This window comes from Ascaphus truei, chromosome 8 (genome assembly GCF_040206685.1).
Source record: "Ascaphus truei isolate aAscTru1 chromosome 8, aAscTru1.hap1, whole genome shotgun sequence".
Taxonomy (NCBI): Eukaryota; Metazoa; Chordata; class Amphibia; order Anura; family Ascaphidae; genus Ascaphus; species Ascaphus truei.
The window spans coordinates 18,488,699-18,508,227 of record NC_134490.1 but is presented as its reverse complement, the minus strand read 5'-3'; the positions used below and the strand labels follow the sequence as shown (position 1 = coordinate 18,508,227).

General features: G+C 53.1%; 1 long non-coding RNA gene across 1 annotated transcript in view; it reads right to left on the bottom strand.

The window, feature by feature from the left end:
• Positions 1 to 19,529, bottom strand: part of LOC142501177 (uncharacterized) — a 104,324-nt gene that overhangs the window by 34,456 nt on the left and 50,339 nt on the right. Inside the window, exon 3 of the long non-coding RNA XR_012803438.1 lies at positions 9,991 to 10,084. This is a non-coding gene — a long non-coding RNA (uncharacterized LOC142501177). The remainder of the gene's footprint in view (positions 1 to 9,990; positions 10,085 to 19,529) is intronic.

Below are 19,529 nucleotides of genomic sequence, written 5' to 3'. Positions count from 1 at the left end.
AAACGAGAGGTAACTCTCAATGTATAACTTCCTGGTAAAATATTTTATAAATAAATAAATAATAAAATAATTTTGTTAGCCACAGAATGGTATCGTCTATTCATTTTTATTTTATTTATATAATGTTCAACTTTGTATTCTAAACCCTTGATACGTAACACTCTTTTACAATGTGACTCTTTTCATCCTTGTTATCCATTGAAAAAGCTTTCGAGGGGTCAGTTGGTAAAGGGTGCAAACTATTTGTGATAGAGGAGAGGGTCTACTATTCCAAAAGATGTTTAGCTAAAATGTATCCTATAAACCTTATAGATAAGGCTGTTGATCAAATATACAAGAAACATATCTTTACGGCAGCAAGAAGTTTACAATAAATATACTAACAATAGGAGCCACATAAGGAAATTTTTTATTTTCCAACGGTATATTCTAGGGGGAGGAGGAGATTGAGGGGTGGGGGAGGAAGAGAGTAAGGGGTGGGGAGGAGTAAGAGAGTGAGGGTGGGGGGGAGGAGGAGAGTGAGGGGGGGGAGGCGAGTGAGGGGGGTGGAGGCAAGAGTGAGGGGGGGGGAGGAGGAGAGTGAGGGGTGGGGGGGAGGAGGAGAGTGAGGGGTGGGGGGGGAGGAGGAGAGTGAGGGGTGGGGGGGGGGAGGAGAGTGAGGGGTGGGGGGGGGAGGAGGAGAGTGAGGGGTGGGGGGGGGGGAGGAGAGTGAGGGGTGGGGGGGGGAGGAGAGTGAGGGTGGGGGGGGGAGGAGAGTGAGGGGTGGGGGGGAGGAGGAGAGTGAGGGGTGGGGGGGGGAGAGGAGAGTGAGGGGTGGGGGGGAGGAGAGTGAGGGGTGGGGGGGAGGAGAGTGAGGGGTGGGGGGGAGGAGAGTGAGGGGTGGGGGGGGGGAGGAGAGTGAGGGGGGGGGGAGGAGAGTGAGGGGTGGGGAGGGAGGGGGGGGGGGAGGAGAGTGAGGGGGGGGAGGAGGAGAGTGAGGGGGGGGAGGAGGAGAGTGAGGGGGGGGAGGAGGAGAGTGAGGGGGGGGGAGGAGGAGAGTGAGGGGGGGGAGGAGTGAGGGGGGGAGGAGGAGAGTGAGGGGGGGGGGAGGAGGAGAGTGAGGGGTGGGGGGGGGAGGAGAGTGAGGGGTGGGGGGGGGAGGAGAGTGAGGGGTGGGGGGGAGGAGAGTGAGGGGTGGGGGGGGAGGAGGAGAGTGAGGGGGGGGGGGAGGAGAGTGGGGGGGGGGAGGGAGTGAGGGGGGGGGAGGAGAGTGAGGGGGGGGGGGAGGAGGAGAGTGAGGGGTGGGGGGGGAGGAGGAGAGTGAGGGGTGGGGGGGGGGAGGAGGAGAGTGAGGGGTGGGGGGGGAGGAGGAGAGTGAGGGGTGGGGGGAGGAGGGAGGGAGGGGGGGAGAGTGGTGGGTGGGGGGTGGAGGAGAGTGAGGGGGGGGGGAGGAGAGTGAGGGGGGGGGAGGAGGAGAGTGAGGGGGGAGGAGGAGAGTGAGGGGGGGGAGGAGGAGAGTGAGGGGTGGGGGGGAGGAGGAGAGTGAGGGGTGGGGGGAGGAGGAGAGTGAGGGGTGGGGGGGGGGAGGAGGAGAGTGAGGGGTGGGGGGGGAGGAGGAGAGTGAGGGGTGGGGGGGGGAGGAGGAGAGTGAGGGGTGGGGGGGGGAGGAGGAGAGTGAGGGGTGGGGGGGGAGGAGGAGAGTGAGGGGTGGGGGGGGAGGAGGAGAGTGAGGGGTGGGGGGGGAGGAGGAGAGTGAGGGGTGGGGGGGGGAGGAGGAGAGTGAGGGGTGGGGGGGGAGGAGGAGAGTGAGGGGTGGGGGGGAGGAGTGAGGGGTGGGGGGGAGGAGTGAGGGGTGGGGGGGAGGAGTGAGGGGTGGGGGGGGAGGAGGAGTGAGGGGGGGGGGGAGGAGTGAGGGGGGGGGAGGAGTGAGGGGTGGGGGGGGGGAAGAGGAGTGAGGGGTGGGGGGGAGGAGGAGTGAGGGGTGGGGGGGGAGGAGGAGAGTGAGGGGGGGGGGGAGGAGGAGAGTGAGGGGGGGGGGGAGGAGGAGAGTGAGGGGGGGGGAGGAGGAGGAGAGTGGGGGGGGGAGGAGGAGGAGAGTGAGGGGGGGGGGAGGAGGAGGAGAGTGAGGGGGGGAGGAGGAGAGTGAGGGGGGGGAGGAGGAGAGTGAGGGGGGGGGAGGAGGAGAGTGAGGGGGGGGGAGGAGGAGAGTGAGGGGGGGGGGAGGAGGAGAGTGAGGGGGGGGGGAGGAGGAGAGTGAGGGGGGGGGAGGAGGAGAGTGAGGGGTGGGGGGAGGAGGAGAGTGAGGGGTGGGGGGAGGAGGAGAGTGAGGGGTGGGGGGAGGAGGAGAGTGAGGGGTGGGGGGAGGAGGAGAGTGAGGGGTGGGGGGGGAGGAGGAGAGTGAGGGGTGGGGGGGGGGAGGAGGAGAGTGAGGGGTGGGGGGGGAGGAGGAGAGTGAGGGGTGGGGGGGAGGAGGAGAGTGAGGGGTGGGGGGGGGGGAGGAGAGTGAGGGGTGGGGGGGGAGGAGGAGAGTGAGGGGTGGGGGGGGAGGAGTGAGGGGTGGGGGGGGGGAGGAGTGAGGGGTGGGGGGGAGGAGTGAGGGGTGGGGGGGGGGAGGAGTGAGGGGTGGGGGGGGGGAAGAGGAGTGAGGGGTGGGGGGGGGGAAGAGGAGTGAGGGGTGGGGGGGGGGAAGAGGAGTGAGGGGTGGGGGGGGGGGGGGGGAAGAGGAGTGAGGGGTGGGGGGGGGGGAAGAGGAGTGAAGGGTGGGGGGGGGAGGAGGAGAGTGAGGGGGGGGGAGGAGGAGAGTGAGGGGTGGGGGGGGAGGAGAGTGAGGGGTGGGGGGGGGAGGAGAGTGAGGGGTGGGGGGGGGGAGGAGAGTGAGGGGTGGGGGGGGGGGAGGAGAGTGAGGGGTGGGGGAGGAGAGTGAGGGGTGGGGAGGAGAGTGAGGGGTGGGGAGGAGAGTGAGGGGTGGGGAGGAGAGTGAGGGGTGGGGAGGAGAGTGAGGGGTGGGGAGGAGAGTGAGGGGTGGGGAGGAGAGTGAGGGGTGGGGAGGAGAGTGAGGGGTGGGGAGGAGAGTGAGGGGTGGGGAGGAGAGTGGGGGGTGGGGAGGAGAGTGAGGGGTGGGGGGTGGGGAGGAGAGTGAGGGGTGGGGGGGTGGGGAGGAGAGTGAGGGGTGGGGGGTGGGGAGGAGAGTGAGGGGTTGGGGGGAGAGTGAGGGGTTGGGGAGAGAGTGAGGGGTGGGGGGGGGAGAGAGTGAGGGGTGGGGGGGGGGAGAGAGTGAGGGGTGGGGGGGGGGAGAGAGTGAGGGGTGGGGGGGGGGAGAGAGTGAGGGGTGGGGGGGGGGGAGAGAGAGTGAGGGGTGGGGGGGGGAGAGAGAGTGAGGGGTGGGGGGGGGGAGAGAGAGTGAGGGGTGGGGGGGGGGGAGAGTGAGGGGTGGGGGGGGGGAGAGTGAGGGGGGGGGGGGGAGAGTGAGGGGTGGGGGGGGGGGAGGGTGGTGGGTGGGGGGGGGAGAGTGAGGGGTGGGGGGGGGAGAGTGAGGGGTGGGGGGGGGAGGTGAGGGGTGGGGGGGGGAGAGTGAGGGGTGGGGGGGGAGTGAGGGTGGGGGTGGGGGGGGGGGGAGAGTGAGGGGTGGGGGGGGGGAGAGTGAGGGGTGGGGGGGGGAGAGTGGGGGTGGGGGGGGGGGAGAGTGAGGGGTGGGGGGGGGGGAGAGTGAGGGGTGGGGGGGGAGGTGAGGGGTGGGGGGGGGGTGAGTGGGGGTGGGGGGGGGGAGTGAGGGGTGGGGGGGGGGGGGTGGTGAGGGGTGGGGGGGGAGAGGGGGTGGGGGGGGGGGGAGAGTGAGGGGTGGGGGGGGGGGGAGTGAGGGGTGGGGGGGGGGGAGGTGAGGGGTGGGGGGGGGGGGAGAGTGTGGGGTGGGGGGGGGGGGAGGTGTGGGGGGGGGGGAGTGTGGGGGGGGGGAGAGTGGGGGTGGGGGGGGGGAGGTGGGGGTGGGGGGGGGGGGGGGGTGGGGGTGGGGGGGGGGGGGAGTGGGGGTGGGGGGGGGGGTGGTGGGGTGGGGGGGGGGGTGGTGGGGGTGGGGGGTGGGGGGGGTGGGGAGTGGGGGTGGGGGGGGGGAGAGTGAGGGGTGGGGGGGGGGAGGTGAGGGGTGGGGGGGGGAGAGTGGGGTGGGGGGGGGGGGAGGTGAGGAGTGAGGGGTGGGGGGGGGAGGTGAGGGGTGGGGGGGGGGGGGGAGGTGAGGGGTGGGGGGGGGGGGGGGGGGGGGGTGGTGGTGGTGGGGGGGGGGGGTGTGGGGTGGGGGGGGAGAGTGAGGGGTGGGGGGGGGGAGTGTGGGGGTGGGGGGGGGGAGTGTGGGGTGGGGGGGGGGGTGTGAGGGGGGGGGGAGTGTGGGGTGGGGGGGGGGAGGTGTGGGGTGGGGTGAGTGAGGGGTGGGGGTGGGGTGGGGGGTGGGGGTGGGGGGGGGGGTGGGGGTGGGGGGGGGGTGGTGGGGGGTGGGGGGGGGGGGAGTGGGGGTGGGGGGGGGGGTGTGGGGTGGGGGGGGGGGGGTGAGGGGTGGGGGGGGGGGGGAGTGGGGGTGGGGGGGGGGGAGAGTGAGGGTGTGGGGGGGGGAGTGAGGGGTGGGGGGGGGGGGGGTGAGGGGTGGGGGGGGTGTGAGGGGTGGGGGGGGGGGGGGGTGTGGGGTGGGGGGGGGGAGGGGGAGTGAGGGGTGGGGGGGAGGAGGGGGAGTGAGGGGTGGGGGGGTGGGGGGGGGTGAGGGGTGGGGGGGTGGGGGGGGGTGGGGGTGGGGGGGTGGGGGGGGGTGGGGTGTGGGGGGTGGGGGGGGGGTGAGGGGTGGGGGGGGTGGGGGGGGTGAGGGGGTGGTGGGGTGGGGGGGGGGTGAGGGGTGGTGGGGTGGGGGGGGGTGGGGGGGGGTGAGGGGTGGTGGGGTGGGGGGGGTGGGGGTGGTGGGTGGGGGGGGAGTGAGGGGTGGTGGGGTGGGGGGGGTGAGGGGTGGTGGGGTGGGGGGGGAGTGGGGGTGGTGGGTGGGGGGGGAGTGAGGGGTGGTGGGGGGTGAGGGGTGGTGGGGGGGTGAGGGGTGGTGGGGGGTGGGGGTGGTGGGGTGGGGGGGGGTGGGGGGTGGTGGGGTGGGGGGGGGTGGGGGTGGTGGGGTGGGGGGGGAGTGAGGGGTGGTGGGGTGAGGGGGGGGTGGGGGTGGTGGGGGTGTGAGGGGTGGGGGGGGGTGAGGGGTGGGGGGGGGTGGGGTGGGGGTGGGGGGGGTGAGGGTGGGGGTGGGGGAGTGAGGGGTGGGGGTGAGGGGTGGGGGGGGAGTGAGGGGTGGGGGGATGGGGGGTGTGGGGGTGGGGGTGGGGGAGTGAGGGGTGGGGAGTGAGGGGTGGGGGGGGGTGAGGGGGGGGTGGGTGGGGGGGGGGGGGTGGGGGTGGGGGTGGGGGTGGGGGGGGAGTGGGGGTGGGGGGTGGGGGTGGGGGGGGGGTGAGGGGTGGGAGGGGGAGTGAGGGGTGGGGGGGTGGGGGGTGGGTGGGGGAGTGAGGGGTGGGGGGGAGGGGTGGGAGGGGGAGTGAGGGGTGGGGGGGTGGGGGGGAGGGGGTGGGAGGGGGGTGAGGGGTGGGGGGGGAGGGGGTGGGAGGGGGAGTGAGGGGTGGGGGGAGGAGTGAGGGGTGGGGGGGGGAGTGAGAGGTGGGGGGAGTGAGAGGTGGGGGGGAGTGAGGGATGGGGGGGAGTGAGGGATGGGGGGGAGTGAGGGGTGGGGGATGGGGGGGAGTGAGGGGATGGGGGGGAGTGAGGGGATGGAGGGGGGTGAGGGGATGGAGGGGGGTGAGGGGATGGGGGGGTGAGGGGATGGGTGAGGGGATGGGGGAGAGTGAGGGGGGTGTAACGGTGGGGGAGGAGACGTTGTTTGGTGCAGTTGAGTCCGATACTGGATGACCCTCCCCGGGACTAGGGGGGGAGTGTCCGGGGAAATCTCGCGGTGCTGTCGGGGAAATCTCGCGGTGCTGCCGGGGCTCAGACCGCCGCCTCTCCCTCCTCCCAGTGACTGTGCAGCGAGTGACAGGAGCCGGACACACGGAGGGGACCGGAGCCCAGCGCAGGAGGAGACCGCGGGACCGGGAGCAGCAGGAGGAGGAGGAGGGAACAGGGAAGAAGCAGCGATCTCACCCCGGCCACCGCCGTTGCCTCCTCGCTGACATCCCCCCGCCCGCCCCATGCGAGAGCGGCTTCCCCTGCAATAACATGGCCACCACCGGAACGTGCACCCGCTTCACCGACGAGTACCAGCTGTACGAGGAGCTTGGCAAGTGAGTTTGCAGAGGGGAGAGGGGCAGGGGTGACAGGGGGCACCGCGGTACAGGGGGGGGTCGGGACAGAGGGCACCCGGGGGAGAGGGACAGATATGGCCGGGGGGGGGAAGGGGGGTCGCGCAGGGCACCGGGGAGGAGGGGGGACAGGGCAAGTAGATTAGAGAGACAAGTCCATACGGGGACATACAATATAACATTGCCCCAGCATAGGACAGCAGCACGGGGACTCGTATATACCTGTCCTCCCAGCACTGTGCCTGCACACACAGATATTCCCAGCACACTGAGCACCAATTGCAGCTTCCGCTCTATGATTGGGGGTGTGTGCATATTTTGGGGCACATAAAGCACCCATAGCAGATTCAGCTCTCGGGCAGGGAGACAAAGACATTTCCACCACACAAGAGCTTCTGCATTATGACAGCGAGGCGCAGATCCTGAGCTGCCCTCACATGGCACACACACTCAGCCATCTGCACCATGACAAAGATATCCCAGGCAGTGTGTTTTCCCTGTGCAGGCAGCTTCTGCACCCAGACAAGGGAGCAGGGTGGGAGAGACACCATAGGCACATTGTGCATTCATAGCATTATCTTCATCCAAATAGGCAGACTATGATATTAACAGACCTCCTAGCAGCAGACTACATTGCAAATCCATTGTGCATACAATGCCTGTTCAGCTCCAGCAAAATGGGATCAAATATACAACGGAGCCCCCACCCCATAGAACAAACATAGATAAATATTTCAGGCAGCTTCTGCACCAAATGGTGGGAGGAAGATACTCCTTTATTACCAACAACCCCATGTGTGTTTCCTCACCCTGCACTCGCTATACCAAGACGAAAAATGTATTGCTGTGCTGCCAGCAGCTGACACTCTGCAACCTTAATACAATTTGTACACAGAGGAGATTGACATTCCAGGCAGGTTGTGTACACATAGCCATTGTGTAGTTACCTATACAATCTATTGCCCCCATACTGCGTGCAAACCTTTTACTGATCCCATAGCAGCCATGACGGTATTACTTGACCCTTTATCTCCTCAATGAACCATATGTTTAATCCAATTGCAGTATTTAATTTAAAACTACAAAATACACTGAAATTAAAATACCTTATTACTGCAATATTTTACAGTTATAGAGCTGTTGTAATAGCAGTTTTTGTACAAGTGAGATGTCTTGGGGAACCGTTCTGGCTAGTGCTTGGCACCCTTATTGAGTAAAACTTAACCAGACGGACACTGCACCCACTACATGGTAATAGGGGTACAAAAGATAATCGGGCAGTTTCTGCTCCATGTGCACACTTTCTGCTGCACTCCTTGCACCTAAACATGTGACGAGGATATTCTAAGATCGTCTAAACTCATAATACCATTACAGGTAGCCCACTTGCTGCAAACACTGTTGGTGCAGAGCACTGATCGTGCTATACAGTACCCCCAGAAACCAGGCTTATTCTACACCATCCAGCACCCAGTTTAGACCACTCAGTCTTTTATTTACACCTCCCTGCTTCTGTCACACAGTGACACAACACATTAATCTTAATGTGTGGGAGAGAGTGGAACAAAAGTGGTGGATCCCTATCACTGTTGATTAGTTGTAACGGCCTTTATTGTGACTGCATTGCAGAAGTTTTACTGAAATCCCTCAGCTCTTCCATGTAGTAACAAAGGAGGGATAGGGAGTAGGTGGTATGATACCTTTTTATTGGACCAACTAGTTGTTGATTAGCTCTTCCATTGTCACTTTTCTTTGTCCTGTTCTCCCTGTCTGGCTGTGTTTAGGCTAGAGGTGGGGTTGAGCATTTTAGGAGAGTATTGAGATTACCCAAAATGCTGGAATGATCTGGTGCCTTCCCCATACCTTGCTGAGTGCCCACTTTTGCTTGAGGTGTTAGGCTAAACCAGGGGTAGGCAACTCCAGTCCTCAAGGGCCACCAACAGGTCAGGTTTTCAGCATATCCCTGCTTGAGCGACTGAGCCACCTTTGCTGAAGCAGGGACATCCTGAAAACCTGACCTGTTAGTGGCTCTTGAGGCCTGGAGTTGCCCACCCCTGGGCTAAGCTATTAAACTATTTTGCTATTGGTCATAGCAAAATGATTGATTAACCGGTGCAGTACCAGAATGTTTGGCACTGAAGAGGTTAATGGGAATGTGTTGCTGCTGGTATTAACCGTATCACTAACATATTCTCTATTGCTTCTCTAATTGGTTCTACATGCCTTCCATTTATTTCACTATCACTTTCACAAGTGTTAGAATTACAATCCTTATTTTATAAAAACAGTCATTTGCTGTAAATCCCTAGCACAGCACAATGCCTGTCTTATCGATACCAGTGTTTTTGGGGGGGTTGAAACGGAATGAGAGGCTTTAAGCTTCCCTAGGAATGGTTAATACAGGGAGTTGTAGAAGCATCTTTAACCACTCCAGTGCTGGAGTTAGTGTGCATTTCTCAACATGGTCTCGTTCCCTTCCCGCTAGCTCTGTCACTAGATGGCTGCCTTTTGAAGGCCCAAATGGTTATTGTTGTAGTTTTTCCTAGCATAGCTCACGTTGACCAGGATTCACTTAACTCCAATAAGGGATACAGAAGCTTGATCTCATGTCAACTGCTATTGGCTTGAATCGAGCTCCAATACCCCTTATTAGAGCTTTGTGAATATCCCCCACTGAGCTGCCCGTTCTTTCCATATTCGTGGCCCTTCTTTCATGTCCCTTATACATTTTGCTTATTGACTTGGAAAAAGGGCTTTCAGACTTCCCCTTCTTGCTCACCATTTCAATAGTTGTGTGTAAGGCCACCTTACTTAATTTTGTTCAATATATTAATACATGTAGGCAGTCGTGTATGCGTATATAACAAATTGCACTCAAGTATGTATAGTTTTCGCTATATAGTGCCAATAGTGTACGCAGCTCTTCACAAGCTTACAATACAAGGTATCTGAAGTACCATCATTGGGAACAAGCACAGCCGTTAAATGAAAACATAAAGCAAAGGGAGGCCCTGCCCTAAAGAGCTTGCAATCTAAGCGCTATGTTTGGAGGCTTACATACACAGTAAGAGTAAAAGTGCAGTCAGGGAGGTTAAGGGTATCAAGTCTGAAAATCAGCACGTCAAGAAACCAACCTTTAGCACTGATCTGCTGACAGTGATAGAAAGTGCCACAGGCTGGAGGCAAATTCCCTGAAATGAAATCTAAGGCGACGGCCCCAGTGTCGGCACTGCACGTGCGCCTGCAGCTCTGTTACCCGGTCTGTGCAGGGTGAAAGACGGGGGGGGGGGGGGGGTGGCGATATCACCCGGCAGGTTTGCCCTCATTGGCTGAACCGCCGGGTGGCGTGGCCACCGCACTTATCGCCAGTACTGAAGACTATTTGACTGACTTCAGGAAAAACTGGTCGTGCAACGCGGCGGCGGCCAAGGCAGCTAGTGGGCCCGGCCCCATTGAGGGGTCGGCTCTTGTCCTTGCAGCGCACGCCGTAGCAGGCACTGGGGACCTAGCTTATGAGGCTCCAGGGACCACCACCCAAGTTACCGGACACCATCTTGGTGGTTGTTCTCATGGTGTTTGAACCATGGCTCTAAAAGCCGAGGTCCCACTAGTCACCCTTTATTTAACATTTTACACTTGTGTGAGATCCTTGTGTAGTTTGTTGTTTTGGAGAAATATTCATGTGAAATAATTTATTGTGTCCTCTTACCGTGCCTTTGGATTCCGCACTGATTACTGCAAATTCTGGACTTGCTGCTTAATTTTTTTCTCTTTTTTTCCTCTAGACCTTTAATATAGCTTCACTGAAAGAAGGGAACAGTGTCTGTTTTTTTTGACTGGTTTTCGGAACTTAATATTCACATTAATAAGCACTTCCGTTGTGAAATAGCAGTTACGAATACGCTTTGTTGGTGAACGAAAGGGCCACAGGATCCAGCTTTTAAATACCGAAAAGTCCATCTTTACCAAAGTCAAAATTTTATTTTGTAATATGAGAAAATATCTCCCACTCACATATTAAGAATATCTAACACTGCAGTAAAAAAACAATCTTGGAATTAAACAAGAAATAATGTGAAGCTCAACAGAACTGAAACAGTCATGCAGCAAACCCCAAAATAAAAATAACTGCAGTAAAGAGAAACAAGTCCCAAACCTACATGCCATAAATTTTATCGTTTGGTATTTCGGTTAACGGCATCTGTTTTCATTTTTCTTTTTTTAAAGGGGGGCCTTTTCTGTAGTGCGCAGATGTGTAAAGAAATCCTCCAACCAGGAATATGCTGCAAAGATTATCAACACCAAAAAGCTCTCTGCCAGAGGTAAGTGTCTTTACCGACTGTGTGTGTTTATTTGAAATGTAAGAAGCAGGGGCAATGCACCGTAGACTGTGGTGTGTAAATGTTTCTTTACGTGGTGTGGCTTCATTTATACCATGCCAATCTTTATGCTTACTGTGCTTAGGATTTTGAAACCAGCTCAGAGTTTCGTCTGCCTTTTTTTTTAAATACCCTTTGATTGGAATGCCCGAGGGGCGGCTGGAATCGTATGCACATGGGAGCTGAGATTACACTCTGTGTTCGGGCTATCATAGGAAGTAGGGGAGAGTGTAGGAGCCTGGCTAAGGTTCCCAGGGGCTTTCTCAGGGCTGATACACATGTGACATACATGGAGGAATTTCTTACTCTGTGCTTCTTGGAATTGGCATGTCCCTTGATGGGGGACTAAAAAGAACTCCCAGAAAGCCCCTGTAAGTCAGCAGATCACTTTGCCTGCAGAGAGCAGGCGAAGGGCAGGCAAAGCACCCCTAGTTTGAAGAGTCTGTAGCACCCCCTCCCACCCTATATGGGCATCCCTCTTGTATGCTTATCTGTCAGACTGTCAACCTGTTTGCTGCAAATGCGTTGCAGGCCTATGGCAGCGAATGGGTTAAATCCTATCACTGTGCTGAATAATTCGTGTTTAAATTGCATGCCAGAGAAGAGATAACAGAGAACACTCCCCAAAATGTATTAACTGCTTTACTTGCATCCTTCTCTGTGGTCGTCTCTCACAGGTAAACGTTTTTTTGGCACCGAGATAATTTAGGGGAGAGGTCTACTGATTACTTGGAACTTAAATTAAAGCTGTTAAATCAGGGCGGAGATATTCTTTTATCTTTTTGGTATGTTCTGAAAAGGGAATAATTTCCCTTGTGATGGCTGAGATGTGCAGCCCTGCCTTAACACTTTCACTGCCAGGTGGCCTGTCGGTGATTTTGGCAAAGAATGGGTTAGTGAGGTAACATTCCTGTGCAGTCCTACACAGCTGATAGGCTCACACTCCCTAAATTATTGGAAGAGATGTCCGTTTCCAGTATTCACCAAGTTAGCTCTGCTCTCTGAAGTGGGAAGATCTTGTTTGAGACCCTGTTCTAACTCTGTGTGACCTTTTGGCAAGTTATTTTATCTGTCTCAGAACCTAAATTTAGATTGTAATCTATTTGGGAAGGGATGTGATGTGCCGGCAAGATATCCCTGGAAAGGGGTTGCTAAAAGCCACTCTCGCACTACTTCTTTGCATTTCTACACCCAGATTCTTGCTGCCTGCAATTTAACCCATTCAGAGTCAGGAGGTCAGAGCAACGTCGCTGACAATTCTGGCCCTGTAGCTGTTAAAGCCCAAATATCCCTATATTCCCCAAACTACAGTATTTGATGTAATTTCATACTTTACAGCAGTTTGCAACTCAAGAGAAATGCTGAAGGAAGATCGTTCTTGCAGGTCTGCTTCAATATGACCAGATTATGTATTGCAGGGGTTGCCAACTCCAGTCAAGAGCCACCAACAGGTCAGGTTTTCAGGATATCCCTGCTTCAGCAAGGGTGGCTCAATCTTTGGCTACGACCCCAGTGCTCCTTGCTGCACGCGTGCCTGGCTGTGCGCGCACAGACTGCAGCCGCAATCTGCGGTCTGTTGGAGAGCTATGGGATGCGCCAGGGGGCGCGGCCATGGCGGGGCATATCTTCCCTTCCATTGGCTGCCTGCCGAGCGCGTGACCGCGGCACAATTCTTCGACAAAATTCTTCGTATTCCCTGCCAGCGGGCGCGTCGCAGCGCTTTGCGCACCCACACCACACGGCAACTGGGGTGTGCCCCATAGAGAGCTGTGCTGTGGGGTGTGGCGCGCACGCCGCAGTGGCCACTGGGGACCTGCCCTTTGAATGAGCCACCAGTGCTGAAGCAGGGATAGCCTGAAAACCTGACCTGTTCGGCAGGTCTGGAGAACTGGTGTTGAGAACCCCTGCTATAATTAAACTAGCCCTGGCATGTCTCTTAAAAAATGGCAGGGGATGTGAAACGCTGCTCTCATGTATGTTTTAGTGGAATGGCACCTTCAATTGATTGAGGAACTGGATGGAGCTTTGAACATTTACATAGTTTGCGCAGCCCTTTCCACAGTAGAAAATTGTAAAAGAAGTGTCAGCAGAAAAATCCCCTTTGTTATGCACAATGTAAGAAGCTGGGGGGGGGGGGGGGGGGAGTGTCATGCAAAGCAGGAGTGGGGGGGATTAACTTGTGTTCTGTATCTCGCAGTTGTATTTAATCAACGTTTCTGCTAAGTGTAAAGTCTTTCATCGCTTGCCTGTATTTTTTTATTTTTATTTTAATTTTAAAGGTTTTTTTATTTTGGTGGTGGGGAGGGGAATATAAATTGTCTCCTATTTATTATTGTAATAGTCATGCTTTGTTTTTTAAGTGATTTTTTATTTTTTTAGTGATTTAAAAAGCAGCAAAACATGTGAAATCCCCCCCCCCCCCCTCCTTTAAAAAAAAATATATTTTCTGTAGTATTTTACAATACTGTAGTGGCTGTTTATTTATTGTTCAACACGTAAGGTCATTTTTAACGAGTTTTAAAGCATACTTTAATTTTCTACAGCAGAATTTAGCACACCTCCCAAGCAGTGCAAGATCTTTGCATCACTTTGATGTTTGTGATAATTTGTTGCCAATGTTCCCAGCAGTTTGTGCTGTAAACTGTAACATAAGATAATGGTTGCCTTAGTAATATAAGGATAAATTGTAGCTGCTGCTTTAGGCCTCGTCACTGCGTCTCCACGCGTCTGCAGAAAGCGCGATGCGCGACCACCTTTGCCAAAAGACAAGAAATTTGTCTTTTTGGTGCGGCGGCCGAGCGCCGGCTACGTCACGGCGGTGGATCAGCCAATGAGGGCGAACCAGCTGCGTGACGTCATGGTCATCCTACCTGTTGCGATCTCCTGCTCTTCTCTGGACGCGCGATCACAGATCGCGGATGAAACTGGTGCAGGCGCTCCAACGCGCTCGTGCACGCAGTGACTGGGGCCGTAGCTTTACACTGACTGAAGCAGCCATTATGTTAGCCATGTAATCCGTATTTTTACAGATTTATAACAGGAACGCCAAACGGTTGCCAGCTTAGGTAAGGCCCGTAATAAAGTGGGTGCGCTTGCTCCGCCGTGCGCGCGCGGCACTTATAATTGGCTGTGGTTAGCCAGCATTCTATACTAGGGCCGGGAGAGCGCACGACGGTGAGCGTGGAACCGGCCAATCGGGGGGGGGGGGGGGGGGGGGGGGGGGGCGGGCAGACTCGGAAAACAATCTTTTCGCACCGCTCAGCGTGAGGCTGCAGTGTGTGCGTGTGTGTGTGTATTATTTGTTCTCACATGTATGTTTTTTTTTAAATATTATATAATAAATTATTAGCTTTCAAACTATATACACACATCCACCCACCCATCAAATGCGCGTCATAGCCTGTCGCTCACAGCACGCACCCGTACACACAAAAAAGGTGCGTCACGAGCGTTTGCACGCGCCAACTATAAAACAAGCCTAAGAATGTAGAATTATACATTGTCACATAATTTACATATACAAATAATAAAAAAAGGTGGGTGGGGGGAATGGTATAGCTGCTTTCACCTTTAGCCCTGCTCCACCTGGCAGTAAAAGGGATTCAGATAGGGGCTTGTTTTGTTATCTTGCTGTGTTTAACAATTATAGTTTCGGAGTCTTATTTCGGGTTTATGCTAACTCAGCACAGCAACACCGCTTTATGGCAACATGTGACTTGTAATTTAAATACCCATTGTATTGACAATGAATAAAATTATGTGGGGCTGTAAAACAGAGGCGTAAAAGGAGTAGATCGCTAAATTCTTTATTTGTTTTGATAAGATTATAAAATAAAGTCCATCTTTGCTTATGCGTTTATTAATACATTGTGTGTGAAACTACATAATGTATTTTGTTTGTTTGTTACAATTCTAAGTAATCAAATTTATTTCTCTTCCCTGGTCACTATATTAATTTTTGCTAATGTAAGTTCATTAAGAGTTATACCGGATTCAAGAATGATTTTACTGTAATTGATGACTAATTTTCCATTGAGAATGAGATCTGTTCTTTGATTTGAAATAAAAATGTAGTTAAAATTGATTAAGATTGACTGGGAAAAATATAAATCTAATTTCTTCGATAAAGATAATTTTAATGGAACAGCTAAAACATCCTTTAAATACAATGACACACACCATCTTCCGCCCTTATTGATCCACTACTGGATGAAGACCGCCTCAATGATCTTCCAGGTTCTGCGGTAGGAAGCCTCATTTCATCTTCCCACCCTACTTTTCGTCTTGGTCTGTTGCTATCCCTTGGAATCCAGTAGGGGAACCATCTTCGTCCAGCAATGGTCATTTTTTTTCTTGGAAGGTATCCAGCCCACTGCCATTTTTAATTTCTTCAGCCTTGTGATGTCACAGATTTTTGTTTGCAATCTGTTTCCTGTCTTTTGGGGTAATACCCAGCATACACATTTCTCAGTCTTGAGAAAGGTCCCATGGGGGGGAAGAAAACAATGATATGGTCAATTAATGTTTTTTCATTGTTCTATTCAGGGCTGTGCTTGCTATGTTCATTTTTGTTTATATTTAATTCTTATCACACACTTATTGCCCTTTTACTTTTAGCTGTAAGTACGTTGCACAAAACAAAACAAAAAACCTGATTGACCTGTGGTTTAGAAGGTTTTATAAACAGTTTTAGGCAACAATTATAAAAACTTCCTAAAGTGTTTGGTCACCGTAGCAACAACTGCCGGTATAATATTGCTGCGTTAGGAATTTTGGGATTCTATGACTATTAAAGTCAGATTATATTTCTACATCCAGAGTGCAGTTTGATAGGGATCCAGTGTAGGCTTAATGCTGTACACCAGGGGTGCGCAAACTTCGTGGTTTGCGCCCCCACTGTCTGCTCTCCCGCTGTGGAGTGCCCCCCCTGCGGCGTCAAATGACGCTCCGGGGTCATGTGATGTCACGTGACCCACCGCGTCATTTCACACGCGTCTCCATGGCAACAAGCGTCAAATGACGCCGCGGGGGCATGTGATGTCACTTTACATGGACCGCAGCGTCATTTGACGCCGCGTTGTCATGGAGATGAGTGGACCACGGAACCAGGTAAGTGAGCCGTGCGGCCAGCGCCCCCCCCCTAAAAAGTCAGGGGGGGCGGGCGTGCCCCCCAGTTTGCGCACTGCTGCTGTACATTATTTGCTTCATGGGATAATGTCCCTATGCACCGGTGTATTTGTACTGTTAACTATTTCCTGACCGAGTAAGGTTGTGCGGTCGGTCATCTACAGATGTTTACTCATCATAGCAACATTAAACATTTAAAAATGATAAACATGTACAAGTATAATTAAAAAAAAAAAAAAATTGTGTGTGCATATACACACGGGGAAACAGCACCTTTTTAAAAAACCTTAATTTTCTTATTCATTAATTAAAACTCTATTTGATCGCTAAGATGTGGCTCTGTGCCATGAAAAGCTCAGAGCCAGATAGCTATAGAATTTCTCTTCCATTAGGTCATGGAGTCCAATTTAGATTGCTGAATCAGATAGAGCCGTGTGAAGCTATACTCAATATTACTTTTTTTATCACTGCACATTATTTTTCATAAAATATCCGTGGCCTCTGTCAGCGGTGTGAACTTCTTGGAGACAGACTAAATATGTTGCGCAGTATCCGAAATGTAGCCGAGTTGTCTCTCTCTCTGCAGTGTTCACAGAAGGGATAATTGGGGGCACTTATCAGTGTTTGATAAATCTCAGGCTGGACTTCAGATGTTTGTTCACTCTGCCCATCCTGTGTCTCCTGAACTTGCAGGATTACCATGTCTGAGCAGTGTGGGTGTAGTTACCGCATTGAATTTAACGCTTCGGCCCCATTTACCAACATCTTGACCGCCATTTTGAATGCTTGATTCATAGTTTGGTATGTTTAATATCCCTTTTTTTTTTAAGTTGGCTCAAAAAAAACTTTTTCTTTTTCATAGAGTATACAAAAGATTCAACTTTGTTATTGCTACTTATTAATTCACACCAACATTAAGTAAAAGGATATATTATTTGTGCTGGGGTCCGTGCATTATTCTGCCCTCTCCCCAAATTTCAATCACACTTGGACATTTCCCAAAGTATGAATGGAATGGTTGTAGATCTGGAAGCCCCCCTGTTCCAGAGATTTGGAGATATTCCTTTCCCCCCATCTCCTTGGGAAAGCTAAACCCGCTGCCGTTAATGCATAGATCTTCACTGCACATATATGTTTTACCAGAGCGACCCGCTGGCCTTCACCATTCATGGTAAGCTTGCTGGAAGGATGTAGACCTTCAGAAATATGGGAGATTCTAGAAGAAAACTGTTGGATGGGGTTGCTGCTTTCAAAAGGGCAATCCTTTTTAGGACCAAAGTGAATTGGTGCCAGTGACCTGTTTATGGCGTTACATCTTGGTGATTTGATGCTTTTTCACCTAAATCTGATGAGTTGTGGACTTGAGAGGGGGCTTGATTTTTCCCTCTGGCTGCTCCATTTATGTGATGTCACGGTGTGTGGGTTCAACAAGAGTTTGCCCAGCCATTCGCTCTTCCCCCTTATCTTTATTGGCTTTCTGATTCACAAGGTGAACTAAGGGTAAAGATAACACTTGATTGATAAACACCTATTCAGAGGCCCCATAAGAAATGTAATTTGTAATTCATCTCCAATTAATGTAAGCAGCCAAATAGTTGCTATTGGCATAGTTCGATTTATTTAGGGAAGCCAATTAGACAATCTTACAAAAAATAGTTTTCTGGCTACCTTGCTTCTGTAATGCCCTGACTTTGTGTGTGTGTGTGTGTGTGTGTGTGTGTGTGTGTGTGTGTGTGTGTGTGTGTGTGGTGATGGGTCTTTCCTCTGAAATCCTGGTTCTCGTTTGCTACCTTTTTCTGTCTGTGAGCTAGTTTCTCGTGCAGTTGTAACACGTTCCTCCCATTCGCTCTGCTTGCTGTGAATCCTGGCTGCAAACTTTTCACCTCTCACTAAAGTCTATCGCTGATCGCACTTTGAAGTAATTAACTTATTTTAATTATGCTCATTACTACTGGGAAAACCAAAAGAGAGGAAAATTGAATTACCCTAAACTTCTGCTTTTCTACTTAGGCAACAGTGCCACTTACACAGAAACCTGTCATGTGGTCGCTCACTAGTGGAAGTATGAACCGCCGCAATACGTAGATGTAGGTGGGTGTTTCACATACAGTGGCAAGAAAAAGTTTGTGAACCCCTTGGCATTTTCACATATTTAAACCTAAAATGTTATTGTTATAAAGATAACCTGATCAAACAAATGACACAAAATCATGATACTTTTTCAACATTTATTTATCCACAAATGATTCAACATTCAATATCCATGTGTGAAAAAGTATGTGACCCTTTACATTCAGTGCCTGGTGGTGCCCCCTTGAGCAGCAATTACTTCATGTAAGCATTTGCTGTAACTGCTGGTCAGTCTCTCACATCGGAATTTCAGCCCATTCCTCCTTACAGAACTGCTTCAACTCGGTGACATTTCAGGGCTTCCTTGCATATGTTATTCTTAATTAATAATAAAAGGGTTTTGCTTGCACTACACCCATTTCACATTCTCACACCACGAGTGCATTCGGTAGGGCACCTTCCTATGTATATTATTCGTGTTTGCTCTTGGCCCTACATTGCACCTTAGTGTATCCTATTCTTTTTCTATCTCAAAGGCTGATGCGGACATCCTTTTCCCATCTTACCCCAATCCCTTCTATGCTTCCTTGCATGGACGGCCCGCTTCCGGTCTTGCCACGAGATTTCAATGGGGTTTAGGTCTGACCTTTGACTAGGCTGTTCTAAAACATGGAGTTTCTAATTCCGCAGCCATTCTTTTGTAGATCTGCTTGTATGTTTAGAATCCTTGCTGCATGACCCACTTTCGCTTCTGCTTCAGCTCATGGATGGCCTGACATTCCCCTCTAGAATCTCCTGATACAATGCAGAATTCATGGTTGTGTCAATGATGGCAAGCCGTCCAGGTCCTGTGGCAGCAAAGCAGCCCCAACCCATCATAGTCCCACGATCATGCTAGACAGTTGGGATGAGATTCTTCTGTTCCAACGCTGTTTTGTTTTTCGCAAAACATAACATTTCTCATTGGGGCCAAAAAGTTCTACTTTTGACTCGTATGTCCAGAAAACATTGTTCCCGAAGTCTTATGGATCATCTATGTGCTCTTTGGCGAACTTCAGATAGGTAGCAATGTTCCTTATATAGAGCAGTGATTACCTCCTGGCTCTCCTTCTATGAACACCATTCTTGTTCAGTCTCTTTCTCTTAGTTGAGTCATGAACACTCGTATTAGCCAAGGCGAGAGTGGCCTGTAGATCCTTGGATGTTCTTTGTGCCTTCCTGAATGATTTGCTGGTTTGTTCTTGGAGAGATTTTGGTGGAATAACCACTCCTGGGCAGAGTGACTGTGGTCTTGAACTTTCTCCATTTGTTGACTGTCTGACACTGGACTGGATTTGTGGAGCCTCAAATCTGTAGAAATTGGTTTCTAACCCTTTCAGACTGATGAGCATCAATAACTGCTTTTCTGAGGTCCTCAGAGATTTTATTTGACCGTGGCATGACATGTTTCCACACACCTGTATGGTGAAGACCAAATTTGCAATGTTTCTGATGTTTTATATAGGGTGGAGCCTCCCAAACTCACCACTGAAGATCTACCTAATTATTTAAACACCTGATTGTAATTATCCCCTTTAATTTAGCTGATAAAACCAGGGTTTCACTTACTTTTGCACATACCATGACTCTTAATTACTCATTGTTTGTGTAATTCATACATCATTTTGTTTCA